At 49.0% G+C, this 12,777-nt stretch overlaps 1 pseudogene; it reads left to right on the forward strand.

Moving 5' to 3' along the window:
• Nucleotides 1-11,122: 11,122 nt before the first annotated feature.
• On the forward strand, nucleotides 11,123-12,046 carry LOC138287051 (olfactory receptor 5AP2-like; annotated as a pseudogene).
• The last annotated feature ends 731 nt before the right edge of the window (nucleotides 12,047-12,777 follow it).

Below are 12,777 nucleotides of genomic sequence, written 5' to 3' on the forward strand. Positions count from 1 at the left end.
GGTTTCTGGTGGAAAATCTCCTCAGAGGGCCACAGGAAAGTGGATGCGTGGAAAAAGGGTGTGTGCGTTGATTTCTTCTCAGCACACAAAGACTTGCGTCGGTCCTTTCCACGCGGGGAAGTCGGGCGTCGTTTTCCGGCGCGCAGACAGTCTCTTTTTGTGGATCGCGGGGATTACCAGATGTCCCGGGTCTGTGCGTGGATTCTCCTGCTTGTTTTCCGGCTGCGCGTCGTTCTGCGGGGCTGCGCGTCGAAGTTTCGATCTCACGGTAGGCGTCGCGTCGATTTCTCCTTGGAAGTCGGGCGGCGTTGTCCTTGCGAGGCCGTGCGTCGAAAGTTTGGTCTCACGGCAGGCGTCGCGTCGATTTCTCCTTGGAAGTCGGGCGGCGTTGTCCTTGCGAGGCCGTGCGTCAAAGTTTCGCACTCACGGTAGGCGTTGCGTCGATTTCTCCTGGAAAGTCGGGCGGCTTTGTCCTTGCGAGGTTGTGCGTCGAAGTCTCGATCGTCCCGAGGGCGTCGCGTCGATCAGCGTCGGTGTGCGGCGTTTTTCTTGCCGCAAAACAAGCTGTGCGTCGAAATTTTCGGCGCACGGAGCGTCCAAGTGAAAGGAAGAAGTCTTTTTGGTCCTGAGACTTCAAGGAACAGGAGGCAAGCTCTATCCAAGCCCTTGGAGAGCACTTTCACAGCCAGACAAGAGTTCAGCAAGGCAGCAGGGCAACAGCAAGGCAGCAGTCCTTTGTAGAAAGCAGACAGGTGAGTCCTTTGAGCAGCCAGGCAGTTCTTCTTGGCAGGATGTAGTTTCTGGTTCCGGTTTCTTCTCCAGCAAGTGTCTGATGAGGTAGGGCAGAGGCCCTGTTTTATACCCAAATGTGCCTTTGAAGTGGGGGAGACTTCAAAGAGTGGCTAAGAAGTGCACCAGGTTCCCTTTCAGTTCAATCCTGTCTGCCAGGGTCCCAGTAGGGGGTGTGGCAGTCCTTTGTGTGAGGGTAGGCCCTCCACCCTCCCAGCCCAGGAAGACCCAATCAAAATGCAGATGTATGCAAGTGAGGCTGAGTACCCTGTGTTTGGGGTGTGTCTGAGTGAATGCACAAGGAGCTGTCAACTAAACCTAGCCAGACGTGGATTGTAAGGCACAGAAGGATTTAAGTGCAAAGAAATGCTCACTTTCTAAAAGTGGCATTTCTAGAATAGTAATATTAAATCCGACTTCACCAGTCAGTAGGATTTTGTATTACCATTCTGGCCATACTAAATATGACCTCCCTGCTCCTTTCAGATCAGCAGCTGCCACTTCAACAGTGTATGAGGGCAGCCCCAATGTTAGCCTATGAAGGGAGCAGGTCTCACAGTAGTGCAAAAACGAATTGAGGGTTTTTTACACTACCAGGACATATAACTACACAGGTACATGTCCTGCCTTTTACCTACACAGCACCCTGCTCTAGGGGATACCCAGGGCACACATTAAGTGTGACTTACATGTAGAAAAAGGGGAGCTCTATGCTTGGCAGGTACTTTTAAATGCCAAGTCGAGGTGGCAGTGAAACTGCCCACACAGGCCTAGCAATGGTAGGCCTGAGACAAGGAAAAGGGGCTACTTAAGTGGGTGGCACAATCCGTGCTGCAGGTCCACTAGTAGCATTTAATCTATAGGCCCTAGGCACCTTGAGTGCACATTACTGGGGACTTATAAGTAGATTAAATAGTTCAATCAGGTATGATTCAAGGTTACCATGTTTACAGAGAGAGAGCATATGCACTTTAGCACTGGTTAGCAGTGGTAAAGTGCGCAGAGTCTAAAAACCAGCAAAAACAGTATCCACAAAGTGGAGGGAGGCAGGCAAAAAGTTAGGGGTGACTACCCTAAGGCTGTCAGGTCTAACATGTGTCCCCCCCAGCTGAAAGTGGGGAGAGCTACCCGACCTCTTGGGAGCTCTCATCGCTAAGGCGGAAGTACCTAGAGAGACCATCAGCATTGGCGTGGTCAACCCCTGGGCGATGTTCCACCGTAAAGTCCATCCCCTGTAGGGAAATGGACCACCTCAAGAGTTTTGGATTCTCACCCCTCATCTGCATGAGCCATCTGAGGGGCCTGTGGTCTGTCTGAACTAGGAAGTGAGTCCCAAACAGGTAGGGTCTCAGCTTCTTCAGTGCCCAGACCACAGCAAAAGCTTCTCTTTCAATAGCACTCCACCTCTGTTCCCGTGGTAATAGTCTTCTGCTAATAAAGACTACCGGTTGATCTCTGCCCTCCTCATTTAGCTGTGCTAGAACTGCCCCTATGCCATGCTCTGAAGCGTCTGTCTGCACGATAAATTCCTGGGAGTAGTCAGGGGCCTTGAGCACGGGGGCCGTGCACATGGCTTCCTTCAGGGCGTCAAAGGCTTTCTGACAAGCCTCTGTCCAATTCACCAACCTAGGTTGCTTCTTGGAAGTGAGTTCTGTCAAGGGTGTTGCAATGGTACCATAGCCCTTGACAAATCGGCGGTAGTATCCTGTGAGGCCTAGAAAGGCTCTCACCTCCGTCTGTGTTCGGGGTGGTTGCCAGGCCTTGATAGTTTCAATCTTGGCCTGGAGTGGCTGCACCTTGCCACCACCCACTAGGTGTCCTAAGTACACCACGGAACCCTGCCCAATCTGGCACTTACTGGCCTTGATGGTCAGGCCTGCCTGTTGCAGGGCCTGAAGCACCTCCTTGAGGTGAAGCAGGTGTTCCTCCCAGCTGGAACTGTAGACAGCTATGTCATCCAGGTAGGCTGCACAGAAGGCATCCTTGCCAGCTAGGACCCCGTTAACCAACCGTTGGAAGGTAGCGGGGGCATTTTTCAACCCAAACGGCATCACCCGGAACTGGTAATGGCCATCCGGGGTTGAAAATGCGGATCTTTCCTTGGCCCCCTCAGTTAGGCCGATCTGCCAGTACCCTGAAGTAAGATCAAACGTACTCAGGAACTTGGCAGCGCCTAGCCTGTCCACGAGCTCATCAGCTCGGGGGATGGGGTGAGCATCAGTCCGTGTGACTGAGTTGAGACCCCGGTAGTCCACACAAAACCGGAGTTCTGGCTTCGCACCTGGGGCAGTAGCCTTAGGGACCAATACCACTGGGCTGGCCCAGGGACTACTGGATTTCTCAATGACCCCTAGAGTCAACATCTTGGAGACCTCCTCCTTGATGCTGGCCTTCACCTTATCCGACAACCTGTAAATTTTGTTTTTCACAGGGAGACTGTCACTGGTGTCAATATCATGAACACAGAGGTGGGTCAGCCCAGGAGTAAGGGAGAACAGGGGGGAGAACTGCTCCAACAGCTCATAACAGTCTCCTTTCTGATTTAGAGTCAGGGTGCCAGACAGAATGACCCCGCTTACTGACCCATCACCTTCTTGGGCAGAGAGGAGGTCGGGGAGAGGTTCACTCTCCTCTTCCGTTCCTTCATCTGTGACCAGAAGCATGTTGATCTCCGACCTCTCACAATGAGCTTTTAGTCGGTTCACATGGAGCACCCTTAGGGGATTCCTAGGGGTTTTGAGGTCCACTAGGTAAGTGGCCTCCCCTTTCCGCTCCTTTATTTCAAATGGGCCAGACCAGCGGTCCTGGAGAGCTCTGGGCTCTACTGGCTCCATTACCCACACTTTGTCTCCAGGTTGAAACTCTACCAGGGTGGCCTTCTGGTCATACCATTGTTTCATCACCTCTTGACTGGCCTCAAGGTTATCTTGGGCTTCTTTCCAGAAGCGGGTCATCTGGTTGCGGAGGGCCAACATATAGCTGACCACATCCTGAGGGGGTGCCTTTGGAGCTTTCTCCAATCCCTCCTGGACAATGCTTAAGGGTCCCCTGACAGGGTACCCATAAAGAAGTTCAAAGGGACTGAACCCTACCCCTCTCTGGGGGACCTCTCTGTAAGCAAAGAGCAGGCATGGTAAGAGGACGTCCCACTTACGCCTCATGGCCTCAGGGAGGCCACCAATCATGCCTTTCAGGGTCTTGTTGAATCTCTCCACAAGACCGTTCGTCTGGGGGTGATAGGGTGTGGTGAACTTGTAAGTTACACCACACGCATCCCACAGCGACTTCATGTATGCGGACATGAAGTTAGTGCCTCTGTCAGACACTATTTCCTTGGGGAACCCCACACGGGTAAATATCCCCATCAGGGTTCTGGCCACCACCGGTGCAGTTACTGTCCTTAGAGGGATTGCCTCTGGGTAACGGGTGGCATGGTCCACCAAAACCAGGATGAACCTGTTGCCTAAGGCAGTTTTGGGGTCCAAGGGGCCAACAATGTCGATGCCCACCCTATCAAAGGGGGTGCCAACGACAGGAAGTGGAATCAGGGGGGTTTTAACCCTTTTTCCTGCTTTACCACTGGCCTGGCAGGTAGGACAGGATCTGCAGAACTTGTCTGAGTGTGTCCTCATTTTGGGCCAATAAAAGTGGGTGACAAGCCTGTTAAAGGTCTTGCCCTGCCCCAAATGTCCTGCCAGGGGAATGTCGTGAGCCAGACCCAGTAGGAAGGTTCGGTAACATTGGGGGACCACCAGCACACGTGCTGCCCCAAAGCCCGGAACCTTAGGCTCACTGTAAAGGAGATCATTCTCCCAATATAGGTGGTGATCGCCAGAGGCGTCGCCGGCTGCCTGGTTTGAGGCTTGTTTCCTCAAACCTTCTAGAGTGGGACATTCTTTCTGCGCCTTGCAGAAGTCCTCCCTGGTGGGTCCACCCTCAACTTGCCAACCAGCAAGCTCAGGTAAGTCACCTAGGGCGGCGATGTCTTCCCCAGTTGGCTCGGAAGCCTCCTCCTCAGGAGCCCCGTCAGCCACTGTGGGAACAGCGGGGGCCGGTTTCCCGCACCCCTGGTCCCTCCTCCTGGCAGCTCTCTGGGCCATCGTTCCAGGCTCCAGATGCCCTTGACTTCCCTCTCGGTCAGCCATGGACCGTGTGGTCATGCAGACCCACTCAGGTAACCCTAACATCTCCAGGTGAGACCTGAGCTCCACTTCTTTCCAAGCAGTGTGCTCAAGGTCATTGCCTAACAGACAATCTACAGGCATGGCAGGACTCACAGCTACTTTCAGAGTACCAGAGACCCCCCCCCACTCAAAGGGAACCAGAGCCACCGGTAGGTGACTCTCGCGATTGTCAGCTACTCTGACCTGGTGGAATGTATTAGGCATTATCTGCTCTGCTGACACCAGCTGACTCTTGATAGTAGTCATACTGGCTCCTGTGTCACGCAGAGCCTCCACCCTCTGCCCATCAATGGTGACCCACTGCCGGTACTTGGAAGTATTTCTAGGCATGTGGGCCTTGGGCACCATTTCTCCTTCTCCCAGGGACACTAGGGAAATCTCTACCTGTTCCCCAAAGCTAGTTGGGTCCATCTCCCCCCCGAGTGCTACACTAGTCAACCCAGGTGCCTGTCCGGTAGTGGACGGTGCCCTCTTGGGGCACTGAGGATCGCCTTTGTAGTGACCATATTGGTAACATTCCATGCATTTGGGGCTAGATTTTCCTGACTTGTCAAATGTCCCTGGCTTTCTCCCAAATTTGGAAAAGGAAGGGTTGCCACCCCCTCCCTGGGAATTCTTTTGGGGGCCTTTAGAGAGTTCCTTATCTGTAAGTTTATCTCCCCCCTCTTTCTTCTGTTGGGAACCCTGACCACCTTTGTGGGAGTCCCCCCCAGGTACCTTTTTGGACACTCTGGTGCTAACCCAGAGGTCCGCCTCCTCAGCAAGCTTCCTGGGATCAGTCAGCTTACTATCCACTAGGTGCTGGCGCAAATCTGTATAAGTAACATTAAGCATATGCTCTCTCAGGATCAAGTCATATAAACTTTTATAATCTGCTACTTTGTTGCCCCGCACCCATCCATTCAGTGCCTTACTAGAGAAATCAAAGAAATCTACCCATGTTTGTGTGGTTTGTTTGGTGCTGTCCCTGAACCTCTGACGGTATCCCTCAGGGGTCAGCCCAAACTTGGCAAGTAAAGTGGCTTTCTGGAGTGGGTATGTGTTTTGATCCGGTGGATCCAATGTGAGAAGTGTGTCCCTCCCCAATGGCGGCACATAACCCCACATAGCTACCCCCCATTGCCCTTCAGGAACCTCATGAGCCCTTAGTGCAACTTCATAAGCAGCTAACCATTTATCTATGTCATCTCCCACCACAAAACTGGGCACCACATTTTTGGGTATACGAACCTTCTTTTCTCCAGCAGGTCCTGTCTGTATGCTGCCACCATTATTGCTGGATTCAGACTGTCTTGCCTTGATCTCCAGCTCCTTGAGACTCAGTTCATGAGCCAACAATAGTTTCTTTTCAGCCAAAGCTCTTTCAGCTTCCACTTGTTTGGCTGCTCTTTCAGCTTCTGCTTGTTTGGCTGCCCTTTCAGCTTCTGCTTGAATCTGTTTGGCTGTCCTTTCAGCTTCAATCTGTTTGGCTGCTCTTTCAGCCTCAGCTTGTTTGGCTTCTCTTTCTGCCCTCCTCTCCTCCTGTTGCGCCTCAATTTTCAGTTTTGCCATTTGCAATTGGAACTCCCTTTCCTCTCTCCTTTCCTCTGCGGTCAGGCTTTGCATGGAGACACTGCTCCCTGGTCTGGAAGGGTGCACAATTGCAGTGGTAACACCATCCATAGATAGTGAAAATCCTTCTGAGGGGCCATTTTCTGGCTCCCCTTCCTCATCATCCTCTAAATGGGCTTCTGCCCAGGCCCTCAGCGCCACTTGAAAGTCCTCCTTTCTGGAGGCCCCTTGGGTGGGTACCCTCAATGCCCTGCAGAATCCTCTTAGTTGTTTGACCGTGTATGTATCCAACTGGACTAGGTCAAAGTCCCCTGTCTGAGACCCAGTCAGAGACATGTTGAGTGAGGATTTAGTTTTTGAAAATTGTCAGGAAAAAACGGATTTTCAAAAAGAGATAAAAACCAAGTTGACCTTCAACTGTGGGTAGGTAGTGAGATACTTAGCTACTGTATGTCACTGCACAAATACAAGTCCTATCCTCACCGCTGATCACCAATGTTAGAAATGGGGTTTTTGGTTGGCAGTCAGGTTACCCTCTGTCCAAGCAAAAGCCCTCACTCTAGTCAGGGTAAGTCACACACTATCCAAGATTATCCTGTGCCCACCCTCTGGTAGCTTGGCACGAGCAGTCAGGCTTAACTTAGAAGGCAATGTGTAAAGTATTTGTGCAATAAGTCATACAATACCACCATATAACACCACAAAAATACACCACACAGTGTTTAGAAAAATATATAATATTTATCAGGATATTTGTAGGTCAAAAAGAATAAAGATGCAATGGAAAATTGTAGAACTATCACAGGAAAGTGATATAAAGTGTCTTAAGTCTTTAGAATGCAATACAGTGTCTTTCAAGCACAAAGTACCTGGTTTCTGGTGGAAAATCTCCTCAGAGGGCCACAGGAAAGTGGATGCGTGGAAAAAGGGTGTGTGCGTCGATTTCTTCTCAGCACACAAAGACTTGCGTTGGTCCTTTCCGCGCGGGGAAGTCGGGCGTCGTTTTCCGGCGCGCAGACAGTCTCTTTTTGTGGATCGCGGGGATTACCAGATGTCTTGGGTCTGTGCGTGGATTCTCCTGCTTGTTTTCCGGCTGCGCGTCGTTCTGCGGGGCTGCGCGTCGAAGTTTCGATCTCACGGTAGGCGTCGTGTCGATTTCTCCTTGGAAGTCGGGCGGCGTTGTCCTTGCGAGGCCGTGCGTCGAAAGTTTGGTCTCACGGCAGGCGTCGCGTCGATTTCTCCTTGGAAGTCGGGCGGCGTTGTCCTTGCGAGGCCGTGCGTCAAAGTTTCGCACTCACGGTAGGCGTCGCGTCGATTTCTCCTGGAAAGTCGGGCGGCTTTGTCCTTGCGAGGTTGTGCGTCGAAGTCTCGATCGTCCCGAGGGCGTCGCGTCGATCAGCGTCGGTGTGCGGCGTTTTTCTCGCCGCGAAACAAGCTGTGCGTCGAAATTTTCGGCGCACGGAGCGTCCAAGTGAAAGGAAGAAGTCTTTTTGGTCCTGAGACTTCAAGGAACAGGAGGCAAGCTCTATCCAAGCCCTTGGAGAGCACTTTCACAGCCAGACAAGAGTTCAGCAAGGCAGCAGGGCAACAGCAAGGCAGCAGTCCTTTGTAGAAAGCAGACAGGTGAGTCCTTTGAGCAGCCAGGCAGTTCTTCTTGGCAGGATGTAGTTTCTGGTTCCGGTTTCTTCTCCAGCAAGTGTCTGATGAGGTAGGGCAGAGGCCCTGTTTTATACCCAAATGTGCCTTTGAAGTGGGGGAGACTTCAAAGAGTGGCTAAGAAGTGCACCAGGTTCCCTTTCAGTTCAATCCTGTCTGCCAGGGTCCCAGTAGGGGGTGTGGCAGTCCTTTGTGTGAGGGTAGGCCCTCCACCCTCCCAGCCCAGGAAGACCCATTCAAAATGCAGATGTATGCAAGTGAGGCTGAGTACCCTGTGTTTGGGGTGTGTCTGAGTGAATGCACAAGGAGCTGTCAACTAAACCTAGCCAGACGTGGATTGTAAGGCACAGAAGGATTTAAGTGCAAAGAAATGCTCACTTTCTAAAAGTGGCATTTCTAGAATAGTAATATTAAATCCGACTTCACCAGTCAGTAGGATTTTGTATTACCATTCTGGCCATACTAAATATGACCTCCCTGCTCCTTTCAGATCAGCAGCTGCCACTTCAACAGTGTATGAGGGCAGCCCCAATGTTAGCCTATGAAGGGAGCAGGTCTCACAGTAGTGCAAAAACGAATTGAGGGTTTTTTACACTACCAGGACATATAACTACACAGGTACATGTCCTGCCTTTTACCTACACAGCACCCTGCTCTAGGGGATACCCAGGGCACACATTAAGGGTGACTTACATGTAGAAAAAGGGGAGCTCTATGCTTGGCAGGTACTTTTAAATGCCAAGTCGAGGTGGCAGTGAAACTGCCCACACAGGCCTAGCAATGGTAGGCCTGAGACAAGGAAAAGGGGCTACTTAAGTGGGTGGCACAATCCGTGCTGCAGGTCCACTAGTAGCATTTAATCTATAGGCCCTAGGCACCTGGAGTGCACATTACTGGGGACTTATAAGTAGATTAAATAGTTCAATCAGGTATGATTCAAGGTTACCATGTTTACAGAGAGAGAGCATATGCACTTTAGCACTGGTTAGCAGTGGTAAAGTGCGCAGAGTCTAAAAACCAGCAAAAACAGTATCCACAAAGTGGAGGGAGGCAGGCAAAAAGTTAGGGGTGACTACCCTAAGGCTGTCAGGTCTAACAGTCATAAAAATAAAGTACCTTTATTTTTAGTATATCTGTGTATTGTGTTTTCTTATGATATTGTGCATATGACACTAGGTGGTACTGTAGGAGCTTCACTCGTCTCCTAGTTCAGCCTAAGCTGCTCTGCTAAGCTACCATTATCTATCAGCCTATGCTGCTAGACACCCTATACACTAATAAGGGATAACTGGGCCTGGTGCAAGGTGCAAGTACCCCTTGGTACTCATTACAAGCCAGTCCAGCCTCCTACAGTAATTGAGCTGGGTTTTGTACTATTTCCTGTTCTTGGCAAGTACCAGGAATTATGTCTTGGTTGTGTTGAGCTTCAGCTAGGCACTAAACATCCAGTTCTGGGTGATGTGCAAGTAGTGTATGAGGCATTGGATATCTGAAGCAAATAACATTTTTGAGAAGAGTGGTGTATTATTGAGATATTGGTAACTTTTGGTGTGAGTAGAGCACCAATTAGCTCTTTGTAGAGGTTTAACATTACTGGGGACAGTATAGAACCATGGGGGACTACACAGGTGACATTGATCTTTTGTGACCTATGATATGAAAAAAACAGTATCAATTGGACACGTGGGAACAGAACCCATGAAATAAATTGCTGTTGAAACCCTGAGAAAGACTCCAGGGTGCATATGAGGGTGGGATGATCAACTGTGTCGAAGGCAGCGGAGATATACTATAATTATAAAAGGAATGGGTCATCTTCATCTGTTATCAAGAGGGCATTGCCAGTGTAAGGTAGCAGTCTCTATATTGCAGCATGAAGTGAACCCAGACTGGTAGTTATGCACAAGATGGTTAGCACTGATGTGAACTTGCAGTTGAACGTGGACTACATTTTTAAAGATTCTAAATCTTAATGGTAGGTAAGTCATGTCCTGGTAGTTTGTGTGATGATCAGGGTCCAGTGTAGGTCTCTTAAGGAGAGGGAATACGTGGCCAGCCCTGAGAACTTCTTGAGAGATCCTTTCACAAGAGAGGCAGTAACAATACTGAGTAGAGGCAAGAGAGCATCGTCAGTAAGAGTTTTATGAAGGTTGTCTTTATGAGAAGTGACTTTGAGGGAGTTGCATACATCAGCAAGATCTTGGAGAGATATAGCTTTCAAGGCATTAGTGTAGCACACGTTGATGTGTTTCCGGTTCTTCTAAGGAAGAGGTTGAAATTTTGCAATTTTGGTGTAAAATGTGGGATAGGTGGGTTTGGTAAAGAGTTGACACAGTGATTGATTGTCTTGCTGTGTCTTGCTTCTCCTGGAGGATTCATTGATTGTTTTAAATTGCTGACACTGCTTGAACTTAACTTAACATATTAAGATGCATCAACCCTGATTTTCTTTTCCTTCTTGGGAGTGTGTAAACATATTTTGCATATGTGTGTAGACTGCAGGTGGAATATAGTTTGATAATTGCAGACATGAATAATGACCTTAGCCATCTCAAAACTAGCTGCACAGTGTGAATGATCTTGACAAGCACCCACCTTTGATACTAAAAGCATGTGCAAATTCATGATCAGCTGAGGAGCTGAGTTAGAAGCAAATCTAACTGATTGTGAATGATTTGGGCTGTCAATAATTGCCCTCACTCTAGAAGTGCCATAGCTTATTTAGATATTTAGCCCCAAAAGAACATCATTGGCAGCAGATAAACAATTGAAGTGATAAGTGAAAACATTTTTGGCTTCCTGCGCTTATCATAGCAAATAATTTTCCCAGTAATATGCATTGTCTGATGCTCCCTTTTGAACGATTTCAGCAGCTGATGCAATCTATGTTAACAGAAATGTTATCTCTGTGATTGATCCTGCAGGTACCTTTTATTGGGCAAATGAAAGATGGTAATGGGACATCAGTCACAGAATTCATCCTCCTCGGACTAACTGATGATCCATGACTACAGATCCTACCGTTTATTTTCTTTTTTCATTTATATATTATGACTGCTGTGGGTAATCTTGGGATAATGAACCTTATCAGCATATCACCCCACGCCAATGCACTTCCTGCTCAGTTTCCTATCTTTGGTAGACATCTGTTACTCCTCCACCATCACTCCAAATATGTTGACAAATTTGCTGTCGAAGAAGAAAACAATTTCACTCTCAGGCTATGCAACACAGATCTTTGTTACTATGGCAAGTGTCGAGATTTTACTTCTTTCGGTGATGTCATATGACCGTTTATGTAGCTTTATGTAACCCCTTGCTTTATGCTGCCATAATGAACAAACAAACTTGTTGGTACCTTGTTGCTGGAGTTAATTTATTAGCTTAATTTAATTCAATTGTCCACACAACTTGTACCTAACATTGTCTTTTTGCAGTTCCAATGAAATCACTATTTCTACTGTAATATGCCTCCACTGTTAAAGCTGTCTTGCTCTGATATCTCTCTCAATGTCGCAATGCTGTTTTTTGTTGGTGGAGGAATGACAGTAGCATCCCTTTTCCTCATTATTATCTCTTACGTTAACATTGTTTTCACTATCTTGAAGACAATCTCTTCAGAAGGCAGATGGCGGGCCTTCAGCTCTTGTTCATCTAATTTCTTCTGTGTCACCTTAGTTTTTGGAACTCTTGGCTTCATGTACCTCAGACCCAGCTCAAAGTACTCCATGGTGCAGGGCTGCGTGGCTTCAGTGTTCTGCACAATGGTGATTCCAATGTTGAACTCTCTAATCTATAGCATGAGGAACAAGGAAGCCAAAGAGGTCTGGAGAAAATTAATTTACAGAACACATTTTCCAAAATGATATTGTAAAGAAGAATGATATGTGGCTTCATTCAGGCATCCTAACAATTAAGTTCATGTTGAAGGATTTGAAGATCTGATGCTGAATTGATCATGTAGAGAAAATGTCTCATGTGTTAGGCTGCCAAAGGGGATGGAGGCCTTGCCCCAAAGGAAAACCAAGCCCCTTAGAAATTGATCTATTCCTTTCTGTGTCTTTCTGTGATTTAAGTATGCTTCAGTTTGTATGAGCTGGCGGCAATGCTGTAGCCAGCAGGGTGCACTGCAGACAGTAAACATTGCAAGGGTGCTGGGCAGGGGGCCCCTGAACTGCCCATGCCGAATGCCCCTCTGTGGCCTCCTGTACCTGTTCTCCACCAGGCTGGGGGGGAACGAGGTCATAATCCGCAGGGCAGTGCTGCATGCAGCGATGCCCTGGTAGACTAGGATTTCTGCCACCACCAAACAAGCCATAATCCAAGATCCTGGCATAGCTGGTGGCTCCCTGGTGGTGGAACTGTCTCTGCTGTGCACTCTCTGCCCCCCTGGCACGAGCATGGGTGTGGAGGAGGTACACCAGATCTCTTACAGGGCTCAGGTCACCCTGGGATCTGCAAGGCAGGTGTGGGATGGTACTCCCAATGGAACCTGCTTTGAATCCTGGAGGACATCTTTGTGTGCTAGATCCAGGGAGATGGGTCAGAAAATAAACATGGAAAGGCATCTCTGCTCAGATCCCCGCTCCATGGAAAT

This window comes from Pleurodeles waltl, chromosome 4_1, assembly GCF_031143425.1.
Source record: "Pleurodeles waltl isolate 20211129_DDA chromosome 4_1, aPleWal1.hap1.20221129, whole genome shotgun sequence".
NCBI classification, from domain to species: Eukaryota; Metazoa; Chordata; class Amphibia; order Caudata; family Salamandridae; genus Pleurodeles; species Pleurodeles waltl.